This window comes from Scyliorhinus torazame, chromosome 10, assembly GCF_047496885.1.
Source record: "Scyliorhinus torazame isolate Kashiwa2021f chromosome 10, sScyTor2.1, whole genome shotgun sequence".
NCBI lineage: Eukaryota > Metazoa > Chordata > Chondrichthyes > Carcharhiniformes > Scyliorhinidae > Scyliorhinus > Scyliorhinus torazame.
In genome coordinates this window covers 186,577,891-186,593,899 of record NC_092716.1, presented here as the reverse complement: position 1 = coordinate 186,593,899, position 16,009 = coordinate 186,577,891, and the positions used below count along the sequence as shown (strand labels likewise).

Here is a 16,009-nt window from a genome sequence, read left to right as displayed (position 1 = left end):
CATCCCCTCGCGGTCATTGACTCTCCCGTCAAAGCCCATCTCCTCTCGGCCATTGACTCTGCCCTCAAAGCTCATCCCTCTTGACCATCAACCCTCCTATCAAAGCCCCATCCCTCTCGACCATTAACCCTCCCATCAAAGTCCATCCCCTTTGCCATTAGCGCTCCCATCAAACCCCATCCCCTCGCGGTCATTGAATCTCCCGTCAAAGCCCATCCCTCTCGGCCATTTACTCTCCCGAGAAAGCTCATCCCTCTCGAACTTTAACCAAAGCCCACCCCTCTCGACCCTTAACGCTCCTGTCAAAGCCCACCCCTCTCAGTTATTGACTCCCCCGTCAAAGCCCATTCCCTCGCGGCCATTTACTGTCCCTTCAAAACTCATCCCTCTCGACCATTAACGCTCCGATCAAAGCCCATCCCCTCGCGGTCATTGATTCTCCCGTCAAAGCCCACCCCTCTCGACCATTTACTATCCTGTCAAAGCTCATCCCTCTTGACCATTAACCCTCCCATCAAAGCTCATCCCTATCGACCATTTACTCTCCTGTCAAAGCTCATCCCTCTTGACCATTAACCCTCCCATCAAAGCTCATCCCTCTCGACCATTAACCCTCCCTTCAAAGCCCATCCCTCTTGACCATTAACCCTCCCATCAAAGCCCATCCCTCTTGACCATTAACCCTCCCATCAAAGCTCATCTCTCTCGACCATTAACCCTCCCTTCAAGGCTCATCTCTCTCGACCATTAACCCTCCCTTCAAAGCTCATCCCTCTTGACCATTAACCCTCCCATCAAAGCTCATCCCTCTTGACCATTAGCCCTCCCATCAAAGCTCATCCCTCTCGACTATTAACCCTCACTTCAAAGCCCATCCCTCTTGACCATTAACCCTCCCATCACAGCTCATCCCTATCGACCATTTACCCTCCTGTCAAAGCTCATCCCTCTTGACCATTAACCCTCCCATCGAAGCTCATCTCTCTCGACCATTAACCCTCCCATCAAAGCCCATCCCTCTTGACCATTAACCCTCCCATCAAAGCTCATCCCTATCGACCATTTACTCTCCTGTCAAAGCTCATCCCTCTTGACCATTAACCCTCCCATCAAAGCCCATCCCTCTTGACCATTAACCCTCCCATCAAAGCTCATCCCTAGTGACCATTAACCCTCCCATCAAAGCTCATCTCTCTCGACCATTAACCCTCCCTTCAAAGCTCATCCCTCGACCATTAACCCTCCCTTCAAAGCCCATCCCTCTTGACCATTAACCCTCCCATCAAAGCTCATCCCTCTTGACCATTAACCCTCCCATCAAAGCTCATTCCTATCGACCATTAACCCTCCCATCAAAGCTCATCTCTCTCGACCATTAACCCTCCCATCAAAGCTCATCCCTCGACCATTAACCCTCCCATCAAAGCTCATCCCTCGACCATTAACCCTCCCTTCAAAGCCCATCCATCTTGACCATTAACCCTCCCATCAAAGCTCATCCCTAGTGACCATTTACTCTCCTGTCAAAGCTCATCCCTCTTGACCATTAACCCTCCCGTCAAAGCTCATCCCTCGACCATTAACCCTCCCTTCAAAGCTCATCCCTAGCGACCATTTACTCTCCTGTCAAAGCTCATCTCTCTCGACCATTAACCCTCCCTTCAAAGCCCATCCCTCTTGACCATTAACCCTCCCATCAAAGCTCATCTCTCTCGACCATTAACCCTCCCTTCAAAGCTCATCCCCCTTGACCATTAACCCTCCCATCAAAGCTCATCTATCTCGACCATTAACCCTCCCATCAAAGCTCATCTCTCTCGACCATTAACCCTCCCTTCAAAGCTCATCCCTCTTGACCATTAACCCTCCCTTCAAAGCTCACCCCTCGACCATTAACCCTCCCTTCAAAGCCCATCCCTCTTGACCATTAACCCTCCCATCAAAGCTCATCCCTCTTGACCATTAACCCTCCCATCAAAGCTCATCCCTCGACCATTAACCCTCCCTTCAAAGCCCATCCCTCTTGACCATTAACCCTCCCTTCAAAGCTCATCTCTCTCGACCATTAACCCTCCCATCAAAGCTCATCTCTCTCGACCATTAACCCTCCCTTCAAAGCTCATCCCTCTTGACCATTAACCCTCCCATCAAAGCTCATCCCTAGCGACCATTAACCCTCCCATCAAAGCTCATCTCTCTCGACCATTAACCCTCCCATCAAAGCTCATCTCTCTCTACCATTAACCCTCCCATCAAAGCTCATCTCTCTCGACCATTAACCCTCCCTTCAAAGCTCATCCCTCTTGACCATTAACCCTCCCATCAAAGCTCATCCCTCTCGACCATTAACCCTCCCTTCAAAGCCCATCTCTCTTGACCATTAACCCTCCCTTCAAAGTCCACCAGCCCTGTGCCATTAACTCCCTCATCAAAGCCTATTCCTCTCAGCCATTAATTGTCCCATCAAAGTCCAACCCTCTTGTACATTAGCTATCACTCGTTATACTTTGACTATGCACAAACATGTTGTCTTTATTGCTTTGTAGCAATGTTACATAGAATACACAGCACTGAAACCAGCATCCAGTATTTGGCCCAACGGTCCAGCAATAAATTGTTCCAAACATTTCTCACTTGTGTAATTTATCTTTCTCTAATGTTCATTTATTTCACCTGACTTCGTCTTGACATTATTATTTACGAGCACAAAGTTTATAATCTTTATCATTATCACAAGTAGTCTTACATTAGGGCAGCACGGTAGCACAAGCGGATAGCACTATGGCTTCACAGCGCCAGGGTTTCAGGTTCGATTCCCTGCTGGGTCATTGTCTGTGCAGAGTCTGCACATTCTCCCCGTGTCTGCGTGGGTTTCCTCCGGGTGCTCCGGTTTCTTCCCACTGTCCAAAGACGTGCAGGTTAGGTGGATAGGCCATGCTAAATTGCCCTTGGTGTCCAAAAAGGTTAGGAGGGGTTATTGGGTTACGGGGATAGGCTGGAAGTGAGGGCTTAATGTGGGTCGATGCAAACTTGATGGGCCGAATGGCCTCCTTCTGCACTGTATGTTCTATTAACACTGCAATGAAGTTACTGTGAAAAGCCCCTAGTCGTCACATTCCGGCACCTGTTCGGGTACACTGAGGGAGAATTCAGAATGTCCAAATTACCTAACAGCACGTCTTTCGGAACTTGTGGGAGGAAACCGGAGCACCCGGAGGAAACCCACACAGACACAGGGAGAACGTGCAGACTCGCACAGACAGTGACCTAAACCGGGAATTGAACCTGGGACCCTGGAGCTGTGAAGCAACAGTGCTAGCTACCGTGCTGCCCGACATCAGTCATATCTTTTTAATATTTTTGTGGATTTGTTGTCAATCGGCACCGGAGTCGCCAATTAATGTTGCCAATTAATAATGATGCTCTTTAGAGTCGCCAGGTATCAAATGATACCATCACAAGGCTTTACCGGATACCGATCAAAGGACCACACAACCAGTTAGTCAGTTCAAGTTCAAAGATGGTTTATTTACACACCAGGATTACTTCGACATGCAACACAAAACACTACAAGTTAAACTACACCTAACAACAATAACCTATACTTCACTTCAAGGCAACCGGCTCTATGCAGATGGACGTGGCCTTTGTCTGGATCTCGCGTGGCTGGGTGGAAGAAGTGGCTCTGTTTCTGCTGGGCTCATCCGTCTGGTAGCGAACGTTGGTCTTGAACTTGTCTTCTGGTCATTATACTGCTCTTGGGTTGGCATTAGCCGGATCCAAGAGAGACCGAGCACATGGCTGTGTCTCTTCTTATCCCTCTGGGATTTCGCGCTCTTTGGGGTGGTCCTTAACTTGGACCCAATAATTCGAAAGGCTTCGATCACTGCCTTCGATTTTGGCCAATAAAGGGGCGGGTACCTTGATGGCTGGGCGTGACCTTAGCGGTTATTGACCATGGCTGTTTGGGCTCCCTGAGTAAAGGGAGTGGCACCGATTAGTCTGTATCTGTATCGGTTCTTTTGTTCTGGGGAAATGGGCCATTAGAATGCAAACGAGCAGGGGTTTCGATCGCGTCTAGCTATCTGGGTTGCAAATACACACACAAGCTCTGAGTCTGTCTGAGGCCTGGGTTGGCCATAATTCACTTGGTCCTTTGCAGGTGGCCATCTGAGAAGATTGGTGGATCACACCGTTGATCCCTTATCCATCCCCAACCCCTCTTCTCCCCCCCAACCCCTCTTCTCCCCCCCCAACCCCTCTTCTCCCCCCCCCAACCCCTCTTCTCACCCCCAACCCCTCTTTCCCCCCCCAACCCCTCTTCCCCCCCAACCCCTCTTCCCCCCCAAACCCATTTCCCCCCCCAACCCCTCTTCTCCCCCCCAACCCCTCTTCTCCCCCCCCAACCCCTCTTCTCCCCCCCCAACCCCTCTTCTCCCCCCCCAACCCCTCTTCTCCCCCCCAACCCCATTTCTCCCTCCCAACCCCTCTTCACCCCCCCACAACCCCTCTTCTCCCCCCCCCCACCCCTCTTCTCTCCCCCCCCCCCCCAAACCTAGAGGCTGGTTTAGCACAGGGCTAAATCGCTGGCTTTGAAAGCAGACCAAGGCAGGCCAGCAGCACGGTTCAATTCCCGTACCAGCCTCCCCGAACAGGCGCCGGAATGTGGCGACTAGGGGCTTTTCACAGTAACTTCATTTGAAGTCTACTTGTGACAATAAGCGATTTTCATTTCATTTTTTTTCATTTCATTTTAATCCATCAAAGTTAGAGAGGTATACGGTCTTTATTTTTGTCAGCGAATCCAGTGTTTGTTGAATTGGGTGAATTCCAAAGAAGGGGGCTCGGAGTGTATATATCGGGGAGCAGGAGGCTCTTTTTCGCCATTTGCGGAGTCTAAGTGTCTGGATGACACTGCAGATTATTGCAATTACCAGAAGGGCCTCTACTGTGTATGAAAGGGGGTATCATTTGGCAATGTTTTCGCACCAAGTGGGGGTTTCAGTGCCTATTGTTACGGGCCAGGGTTTAGTGAATCGCAAAGTGTTTCATGGAGTTCACCTGATCCACAACTTTTAATAGATTGTGGTATGGGGAGCACACGGCTTACTCTACAGGTATGGTACAGCAGAAAATGGACATGTGGTTTTTAAAACAAAACAATGTTTATTTTATGAACTCAAGTTAACCTTTTTGAAAACAAGCAGTGAATATCTTAGCAACCATTAATTCAAATACACCCCCCAAGGAATAAAACACTAAGTAATCTGTATGCTGTTATTTTAACATCCAAAAACTTAACAAACCTCTAAACAGGAGCACATTAGGGCTTACATTCAATACTGAAATCATTTATAATTCTGAATTCACCAAATGATTAAGATAGTCTTTGGATGGCAGACTTCAGATGCAACTCCCTGAAACACAGACACACCCAAGCTCTTCTCAAACTGAAACTAAAAAAAAAGCAGAAGTAGAGCTCAGCTCCACCCACACTTTGACATCACTCCAGTAACATGAGCAGCTCCATTTCTTAAAGGTACACTTCTTAAACACCCATTTCCTAAAGGGTACTGTCACGTGACACCTTCCACCCCAAGAAAAAAAACCTCATCAACTTCAAGATGGTTTCATTTTTCACCTTTTCACCATCCTTTAAGAAATGCACATAGTAAATATACTACTTATTTCAAAGAAACAACACATGCAAACAGGTATAATAATATAGTCCATTTTTTTCCCGTTCTTCTTCCTCCAACTGAAATTCTTCATGATTGACAGTCTCTTTGAAAAAGAAGGTCTCTGCACGATCTGTCCATTGCTCTAAGCCTCGGCACTTCTCTTCAAAGTCAGACAATTTAGTTCAATCTGATCACAGAGTCCTTGCAATTCTCCAATACAGAAGCATTGGTTATCACAGTTTTCAGGCAGTCAAATGCCTGTTGAAAGTCCGCTGTCCATTGAAATTTCCGACGGTTCTTCAGCCAGTCCATCAGTGGAGCAATCATGCTACAAAGCTTTTGCACAAATGTTCGATCAAATCCACTCATGCATAGAAATCGCATTATTTCCCTTTGTCTCGAGGGTATTGAAAACTCCTCGAGGTAAGGGATTTGGGCTTTTCCAAATTCACTTTTGGCTAGGTTTATCATCAAACCCGCCTCCTGAAGTTGATCAAATAACTCCATCAGATGTTTTAAATGTTCTTTCCATGTCTGGTTGAAAATTACCAGATCGTCGATGTATACCGCACAATTGGGTAAACTTGAAACGACTTTGTTAGTTAACCGTTGAAATGTGGCTGGGGCGTTTTTCATGCCAAATGGCATAACTTTGAATTGGTATATACCATCTGGAGTCACAAAAGCTGAAATTTCCTCTGCCCTTTCGGATAAAGGTACCTGCCAGTAACCTTTAAGATAATCCAATTTGGAAATAAAAGCTGATTGTCCCACTTTCTCAATGCAATCCTCCAAACGTGGGATAGGATGAGAGTCCGTTCTTGTAACTGCATTAACCTTTCTATAGTCCACACACAACTGTTTTGGTACCATCACTATGGGTGAGCTCCGTTGGCTGCAGCCCACTTCAGTTATGCCATTTTTAAGCAAACTCTCAATCTCTTTGTTAACCTGTGCCACTTTTAAAGGGTTAAGTCTATTTGGATGTTGTTTGATTGGAACAGCATTTCCCACATCTACATCATGTATAGCCATTTTAGTACGTCCCAATTTATCTCTACAAACTTGCCCATGTGATATCAATAACTCTTTCAGGTCAGTTCGTTTTTCCTCTGGAAGATAACTCAACAATTTATCCCAATTTTTAAGAACATCCTAATTTTCTCAATTTAATTTGAGGTATGTCAAATTCACAGTCATCTGGATTTGGTTTTTCACTTTGAGTTAGAATCATTAAAACCTCCTTTTTCTCTCCTTCCCTTTCAAAGTACCTTTTAAGCATATTCACATGACACACTCAGTGATTCTTCCTTCTATCTGGTGTTTTTACCACATAATTCACCTCACTTAATTTCCTTTCAATCTGATAAGGTCCACAAAACCTAGCTTTTAATGATTCACCTACCACTGGTAACAATACTAAAACTTTATCTCCACTGGCAAAACTACGAACTCCGCTACCTGTTTCATCATATTTTGTGCAACTTTCAAATGTGTAGCCAGTTCACCTGCTCTATTTAATCGTTCCCTAAAATTTGACACGTAATCCAATAATGTAATTTCTGATTTCTCACTCACCAATTTTTCCTTAATCAATTTAAGTGGTCCTCTTACCTCATGACCAAAAATTAGTTCAAAAGGACTAAATTTGGTTGACTCATTAGGAGATCCCTAATTGCAAACAGTACGAATGGAATTCCTTTATCCCAATCCTCTGGATAGTCTTGACAATAAGCCCTCAACATTGTCTTTAATGTCTGATGCCACCTTTCTAATGCTCCCTGCGATTCTGGATGGTACTCAGTTGATTTAAATTGTTTTATTCCTAAGCTATCCGTAACTTCTTTGAATTACCTTGAGGTAAAATTTGATCCTTGATCCGATTGTATTTCTGTGGGTAGTCCATATCTAGTAAAGAATTTAAGTAACCCCTCCACAATCTTTTTAGCTGTAATTTTACGTACTGGAATGACCTCTGGAAACCTAGTAGACAGATCCATTATAGTCAAAAGATATTGATTCCCACTTTTTGTTTTCGGAAGCGGTCCTACGCAATCAATTAGGACCCTTGTAAAAGATTCCTCAAATGCTGGATTGGGTATTAAGGGCGCTGGTTTTATCACTGCTTGAGGTTTCCCTATTACTTGACATGTGCGACGTGATTGACAAAATTTAACTACACCTTTATGTAGTCCAGGCCAATAAAAATGTTTTTGGATTTTAGCTTGAGTTTTCCTTATCCCCAAATGACCCCCCACTGGTACTTCATGTGCAACTCGCAACAGCTCTTTTCTATACCCTACCGCAATACTACTTGATGAACTTCTGCCCACTTTTCATCTGCCTGCATATGTAAAGGTCTCCATTTCCTCATCAAGACACTACTTTTACAGTAATAACACTCTGGTATACACTCAGATTCCTCTTCCGTGTATGCTTTCTGATACATCCGTTTTATTTCTATATCTTTCTGTTGTAACCATGCCAATTTTCCTGAACAGAAAATATCCGCCTCATTCTCCACCTGTTCTTGTTCTTTTTCAACCATCTGATCAAAAACTGTTTCTGATAATTGCATTTGCACTTCATCTTCACTCTTTGATTTCTCCTCTTGTCTTAACCTGTGACTTTGCGACCTTGTTACTACACAATCTGGAAAAATCCCACGATATTCGTCCTTCAACACTTCAGTTGTCTGATTTTCCATTGGCTTATCAACCACAGTAGGCATCACTCCCACCTGCGATCCAGCTATATCATGACCCAAGATAAACTGTATTCCTGGACAAGATAGTTTCTCTAATACTCCTACTACCACTTCACCACTCTTCACTGGACTTTCCAACCTTGCTTTATATAATGGAACGCTACTCCTCTGACCCTGAATTCCACATATTACCACCTTTTCTGGCAACATTCTTCCCAAACTACATAACTCCTAATCTCTTTCCATTAAAGATTGACTTAGCTCCCGTATCTCTTAAAATTGTGACTTCTTTACCTGCTCCTCCTGATGCACATGAGTAAACTTTACCCACACAAGTAAATTCTTTAAAGAGATCTGGCACCTTCTGATCAATCACCTCTTGATCAGGCTGTACAATCTTTCGCACTTCCTTCGCTTCACTTGGGCTTTCCTTTACCATTTTAACAAACCCCACTGTCTTATCCTGTTTTACCACATCAGCCTTCCCAGTGCTTTTCTTCAACCACTAACACTGTGACTTTACATGGCCTAGTTTATTACAGTGAAAACATTTGAAACTTTTCCTGTCTCTTCCACCTTCCTGGATTTCTTTTTTAATCAGAGGTACACTCTCCTTATTATCTCCCATCAAATCACCTTTACCTTTACCACTTGAGTATTTCTCATGTCGCCAGTTTCTATCCCTCACAGGCTGAAACTGATGTCGGAAACCAAGCTTTGATTCATGAACTAATTAGATCATAGATCATAGAATTTACAGTGCAGAAGGAGGCCATAATTCATAATCATCTGCCAGTTCTGCTGCTAACCGTGCAGTTTTAACCCTCTGCTCTTCCACATGAATTCTCACTACATCAGGAATTGAATTTTTAAACTCCTCCAAAAGTATAATTTCTCTGAGAGCTTCATACGTTTGATCTATTTTCAAAGCCCTTATCCACCTATCAAAATTACTCTGTTGGAGCCTTTCAAACTCCATGTATGTTTGACCAGATTCTTTCCTTAAATTTCTAAACCTTTGTCTGTATGCTTCAGGCACTAGTTCATATGCGCCGAAGATGGATTTTTTCACCACCTCATACGGCCCAGATACCTCCTCCGGTAGTGATGCAAAGACTTCACTAGCTCTACCTACCAGCTTTGTTTGAATCAGTAATACCCACATGTCCTGTGGCCATTTCATTTGTTTAGCTACCTTCTCAAATGAAATGAAAAAGGCCTTCACTTCCTTCTCGCCAAATCTTGGCAATGCTTGGACATATTTAAATAGATCCTCACCACGTCTTCGACTATGACGCTCTGTCTCATTATCCTCATCCATCTCCTCCAACCGTACGTGTCCCTTTACGTCTGCCAATTTTAACTGATTGTCATGTTTCATGGAAATTTTCTGAAGTTCAAACTCTCTCTCTTTATCTTTTTCCCTGATCTATATCTCCCTTTTTCTTCTTTTTATTCTGCTAGGGCTATTCTTTCTTTCCACCTTTCTTCTCCTTTTCTTTTTCCTCTCTCTCCCTTTCGTATTCAAGCTGCTTTAATTCTTTCACATGTTCCATTTGTTTAATTTGCAACTGAATTTTTCCAATGCGTCGAACTGCATCTCAGGCAACTTTAAATGCTTAGCCACCACCATAATTACCTCAGCTTTTTGCATTTTGTCAGGTAATGATAACTACAGTGTTTTTGCCAAATCTAACAGTCTGCTTTTAGTCTCTGCCCGTAAGGTACTGCGTGTGACCGTCTCCACCCCCAAAAACTTCAGAGCCTCTGAAAGAGCCATTGTCCACAACACACTCCCCGCGTAAACTAAAATACTGCACCTGAAAAGCAACCACAATATGTTCACCCCTCACTGTCTTTAAGTTCACTAAGCCAATCCAATAGATAGACTTTTATCCCCCTCGAGCCCCCAATTTATGGGCCAGAGTTTAGAGAACCCCAAAGTGTATCATGGAGTTCACCTGACCCACAACTTTCAAAAGATTGTGGTATGGGGAGCACACGGCTCACTCTACAGGTATGGTACAGCAGAAAATGGACCAGTGGTTTTTTAAAACAAAACAATGTTTATTTTATGAACTCAAGTTAACCTTTTTGAAAACAAACAGTGAATATCTTAGCATCCATTAATTCAAATACACCCCCAAGGAATAAAACACTAAGTAATCTGTATGCTGTTATTTTAACATCCAACAACTTAACAAACCTTTAAACGGGGCAGGTGGGGTACGACCAGAGGGTCGCAGAAGGTAAAGGGTTGAGTGTACAGACTGTGGCAAAGGGCATTCTTTAAACCACAATAAAAGAGCAGAGAAGGGAAACTAAGACCTGCCAAAGACAGTGAAAAGTGTAAAGAACCATTCCAGAGTACTCGCAGTGACGGGAACATGAGGTGTGTGTGGGCAGCGGCAGGGCAAGAATTGGTGGAATCCCCAGGTAGGGTGGTGATCAGTGTCGTTGCTCCACTGCCCAAGCTTAACTGACCGGATGCATTTGGGGTCCTCAGGCAGGGCGGGGATTAGTGCCGTTATTCCCTCCCTGGGTGACCTAAAGGAGCGGAAAGAATTTGTAACACGTGAGATCGAACAATTGTTCCTTTAACGGCCATTGGTCAGTAAATGGCGTCGGAAGAGTAACTATGACTGTATCAAGAAATTGGGTGTCATTATAGGCAGGCATTAATTAAAACCATGTAACAAGAAAGAAAGAAGGAAAATAAAAGGCGGGCAGGCTCCATCAGAAAGTAGGATACCGTAATTCTTATGCGGTGTCTTTAACTCATCATCTGGACACCTCAGGGTTCTGTACCAAACAGCGTTGTAAAAGGATTACCATAACCAGAGTCAGAATCTGAATCATCACCATCTCCCGGTTGCCAGATTCGTGTCTGCCGTTTATGTGCCTGGCCGCATGGGCCATCGTGATATCCGAATCGTCATGTGTAACCAGTCTACAAGAGTTGTCGCGGTGCCAAAAAGGGGTTCGTTTGTCATGAGGCGTAGGGTGGGTGGCAGTGAAGGGAAAGTTACTGTTGTTGGGCGGTGGCAGTGGCTCTGGCTGTGGCTGTGGAAGGGGGTATAGGGGGCCAAACATGTCTTGGTCGTGGTACCGGGGGCTGGAGTGACTGGGGCCGGGGAGGTTGTATCGGTGATCGTGGCCAATTCGGGGAGGCTGGCGCTGTCGTCGGTGTCTAGCTCAAGGTGGAATGTCGTACCTGTGGGCGGAGGCAAGGTCGGGTCTGTGGGCATGGACGTGCTGTCAGGGTTGGGGGAGGGTCGGACTAGGTTATCGATGGGCGGGGCGTAATCGTCTGCTATTGCTAGGGAGATGTGGTGGGAGTGGCTACATTGGGTTCCATAGACTTTGAGTTGGTTGATGTGGAAGCAACCAGTTTTACCATTGGCGTATGTTATCTTGTACACAGAGGGGCTTACTTTGTCCGAAATGGAGTAGGGTCCTGCAAATTTGGGGGAGAGGAAAGAACTGGGATTGTAAAGGGAAACCATTACTTGCTGACTGACTGTGTACTCCACAGGGTGGACGGTTTTGTCAAAGCAGGCTTTACTCTGCTTCCTTCTAGCGCCTAGTCGGACAGCTGCAGTGAGCCGTGCTGCTTTAATATTGTCTGTGACTTGTTGGACCCCTTTTTCATGGGTGGGGTGGTGCCTGTGGGGCTTGCCAAATCGAGACCTAATAAATATTCAATTCCTTTCATGGGCCGTCCGGTCATGAGAGTGTGGGGGTGAGACCTGTGGAACTGGAAACGGTGTTCCGAATAAAAATAAGGGCAAATGGGAGAACTGTGTCCCATGTGGTATTCTGTTGCACCATCTTTCTAATGATCGCTTTTAAAGTGCGATTCATTCTCTCAACAATGACGCTGGATTGGGGGTGATACGCGATGTGAAATTTTTGTTTGATTCCAAAAATCATTGGGACATTTTGCATGACTATGCCGGTGAAATGGGAACCCTGATCTGACTCAATGCTGTGGGGAAGACCCCAGCGTGTAAATATCTGTTGGGTCAAAATCTTAGCTGTGGCCTTTGCAGTGTTTGTCCGTGAGGGAAATGCTTCTACCCATTTTGTAAAGGTGTTGATTACCACTAATATGTATTTGAAGCCATTTTCTGCAAGGAGGGAGGGGGCCAATGTAGTCGAGTTGCAAATTTGTCCAAGGGCCATTAACAGGTCGGGTGTGTCTCAATTGTCCCTTCTTGGAGTACCTTTCAGGATTGTTCTGTGCACAGATTAAACAGTACTCAACATAATGTGTTACATTGGATTTTAATTCGGGCCACCAGCACAATAGTCTTAAATGGGCAATGGTATTGTCTATCCCCTGATGTCCCTGTCCGTCATGAAACTGGCAAATTATCTGGTTTCTGTCCTGGGTGGGGACCACATAAATTCCATTTTTCAAAACTACACTGTCCTGTACCGTCAGTGAGTCCTTGCATTTGTCGTAGGGGGCTGGGAGGTTACCGTCTAAGACTTGTTTGAGAGTGTCGTCTGCCTTTTGGGCCTGGGATAGATCCTCGATATTCGTCTGTGAAACCTGGACTGCGTGTATCGGTTCACTTTTGGGTGGTTGCCAAAAGTGACCGTGGCATGATCCTGACTTAGCTAAGGCGTCTGACTTTACATTTCCGGGTGGGGAGGAACGATGATGGCATATCACTTTAATAATACCGTACGTGCGGTCTTTAGCTGTCCTAAGAATGTGTTTCAACAATGGGGTTGAGGGTAGGGGTTTACCATCAGTGGATACGAATCCTTGAGATTCCCACAGGGGCAGGAATTTTGTCAAGCTATTGCACACACGTAAACTGTCCGAATATATGTCTGCGGGGGTTGGCAAGGAATGGGGGTGCTGCACTACATATGCTATGGCTGCTAGTTCTGCTGCTTGTGATCCTAGGTGGCTGGGCAATTTTAAAGATATTTCTTCTAATGCGTGTCCCTGTGCGTCTCCTACATAAATTCCACATCCAGCTATTCTCTTTCCATTTTCTATCGTGGAGGAACCACCTACATAAATCTTTAAAGCCTTGTCTATGGTGTGTGGATTCTGTGTTTTACTGCCTGCTCATGTGTGCAATGACTTCGGAATAAAGGGTCCTGTGTGGTGTTGGGCTGCTATGATCTGGCACTCATGTGGGGTCCCTGCATACTGAAGGTTATCTGCTAGAAATGTATGGGTCTTTGTACGTTTGACTGTAATGTCCCTTTCTCGTAACAACAGTGTCCAGCGAGCTGCTCTGATCTGGCTGACTGAACCGTCCTTTAACCTACCATCTAACAATAGCTGCGTTGGGGTGTGCTCGGTTAAAATCGTTACTGGGTTAAGGCCTGTGATGTATGCAAAATACTGCACTGCCCAAAAGACTGCAAGCAAGTGCCGTTCGCAGGCTGAAAATCCTTGCTCTACAGAATCCAAAATTCGTGAGGCATAGGCTACGGGTCCTAAGCGGTCATGTCTTTCCTGTAGGAGTACTGCTGATAGGGTTCGGTCGGTGGTCGCTACTTCTATGGCACAGGGAGAGTGTGGGTCTGGAACTTGCAAAGCGGGGGCTGTGCCTAATTCATCGATGGTGCCTGTGTGCTGAGGAAGCCATTCCCATGGGGCGTTCTTTTGAAGGAGCTCCCCGAGTGGGGCTGCTTTTGTGGCAAAATCATCTATATGGTTCCTACAATATCCAACTAATCCTAAGAATGACTGGAGTGCAGTGACATTGTGGGGCAGGGGCAATTTAACTATTGACTCAATTCGCTTCTGTTCGATCTCTCTCTTGCCGTGGGTGATAATGGTGCCTAAATAAAGGACCTTTTCTTTTAAGATCTGGGCTTTTTTGGGGTTGACCTTACATCCAATGTATTGCAAAAGACCTAGAAATTCCAAAAGAAGCTTTACATGCTCTTCCTTTGTGTCCATCTGTAGGAGTAAGTCATCCACCTATTGTATAAGGCATTCGGGGCGGGAGAATTTGGCAAGTCCGTTGGCCAATTGTCGGTGGAAAATGGAGGGGGAGTTGTGGAATCCTTGCGGGAGGCATGTCCTTGAAATGTGAACGCGAACTTATATTGACAGGTCTTTTCTAGCGGGATAGACCAAAAGCCATTGCTGATGTCCAGCACTGTGAAGTACTTTGCCTGTACTCCCTGCTTGAACATGGTCTCGGGACTCGTGGCAACGGTGGGGGCTGCAAAAGGGGTGACCTTGTTAAGTTCTCGGTAGTCGATTGTCAGTCGCCAAGAACCATTGGGTTTTCTTACGGGCCAAATTGGAGCATTATTTGTTGAGGCCACCGGCCGAATTACTCCTTGATCTAATAAGCTATTGATGACTTTTGAAATCTCACCCTCAGCTTGCTGTGGTAAACCATTTTGCTTCTGTGGCTTAGGATCGGGACCTGAAATTGTGACCATTCCTGGGATCTTCCCACAATCGTGTTTGTGTTGGGTGAAGGAAGGTTTATGTTTTCTGAGGACCTCTCTAATTGTCTAGTCTGTACTAATTGTTTGCGGATCAAACCAATAGTCTCCTACTGAGCAGATCCTATGTTCAAAGTCCCTACTGTGAGCGTAGCGGGGGCTCTCACTGTTTTGGCCATTTTCCATACACATCTATTCATGGGATCAAAGGAAAGGTTGTGGGAGCTCATAAAACCGATCCCTAGAATGTGCTCGGCTGTTTGGGGCAAGTCGACTAAAACAACGGGCTGCTTGGTGCTTATGGTTCCTATCTGAATATCTACGGGGGCTGTGATGTATCCCTGCTGTATGGGTCCGGTAAATCCACTAAGGGTGATGGTGTCTGTGGTGGGTCATTTGTCACGCTGGAACATTGTGGAGGAGTTTAAAGTGGTGCCGGACCCTCCTGCGTCCCAAAGAAATTCTACTGGATGTCCCCGGACTGTGCCTGTGACTACTGGTCTGCCTGATTTGTCCCAGAGTGTGTCCCAGACCCAAGTTGGGGAGTCCGAACCCTGTCAATCTGTGGTGTTGATTGCTGAATTATCTGAATGGTTGCTAACACTATGTATGGGCCTAACATTGTTCCTAGGTGGAGGGCCTGGTTGTTGGTGGTGTTGCTGGTTCGGGGAGTTTTGTCGGCATTCGCGGGCGTAATGTCCCATGTGTCCACAATTATAGCAATCTCGTGGTGCCTGTGCTGTGGGGTGTTGTCCTTCATGTCTACCCTCATTTATCCATGATGGGTCCTGGTTAGACCTGACTGGGTGCATATTTGCTTCTACCTGTTCCTGATCTGCCTTCCTGTGTAGGGATTGTTCCCAAGCTCTGGAGAGTCTCTTTAAAACCCAAACTTCATATGTGTGTGGTCTGCGGGGTCGTAATTTACACAAGCCTTTTGACCTGCTTCTGTGGCGTGGGGGACTAAAGTGTGGGACCATTTAGTGGTGTCATCCTCATTTAAGTGTGCGCGGTTCAAATCCCCAAATACTGCCTTAAAATGGATCCAAAGGCGACCTGCAAATGCGGCCGGATGCTCTCCCTTCTTTTGCCTACAGCGGTTTAAACCTTCTACAGAGTCTTCCTTGTTGTACCCGATCGCATCTAAAATGGCCGTTTTCATCTCCTGTAGGGTTCCTCCTCCTAC

The 16,009-nt window shown here is 45.6% G+C and overlaps 1 protein-coding gene across 3 annotated transcripts in view; it reads left to right on the top strand.

Moving 5' to 3' along the window:
* Positions 1-16,009, top strand: part of phrf1 (PHD and ring finger domains 1) — a 202,877-nt gene that overhangs the window by 124,793 nt on the left and 62,075 nt on the right. The gene's annotated exons all lie outside the window — the stretch shown is intronic.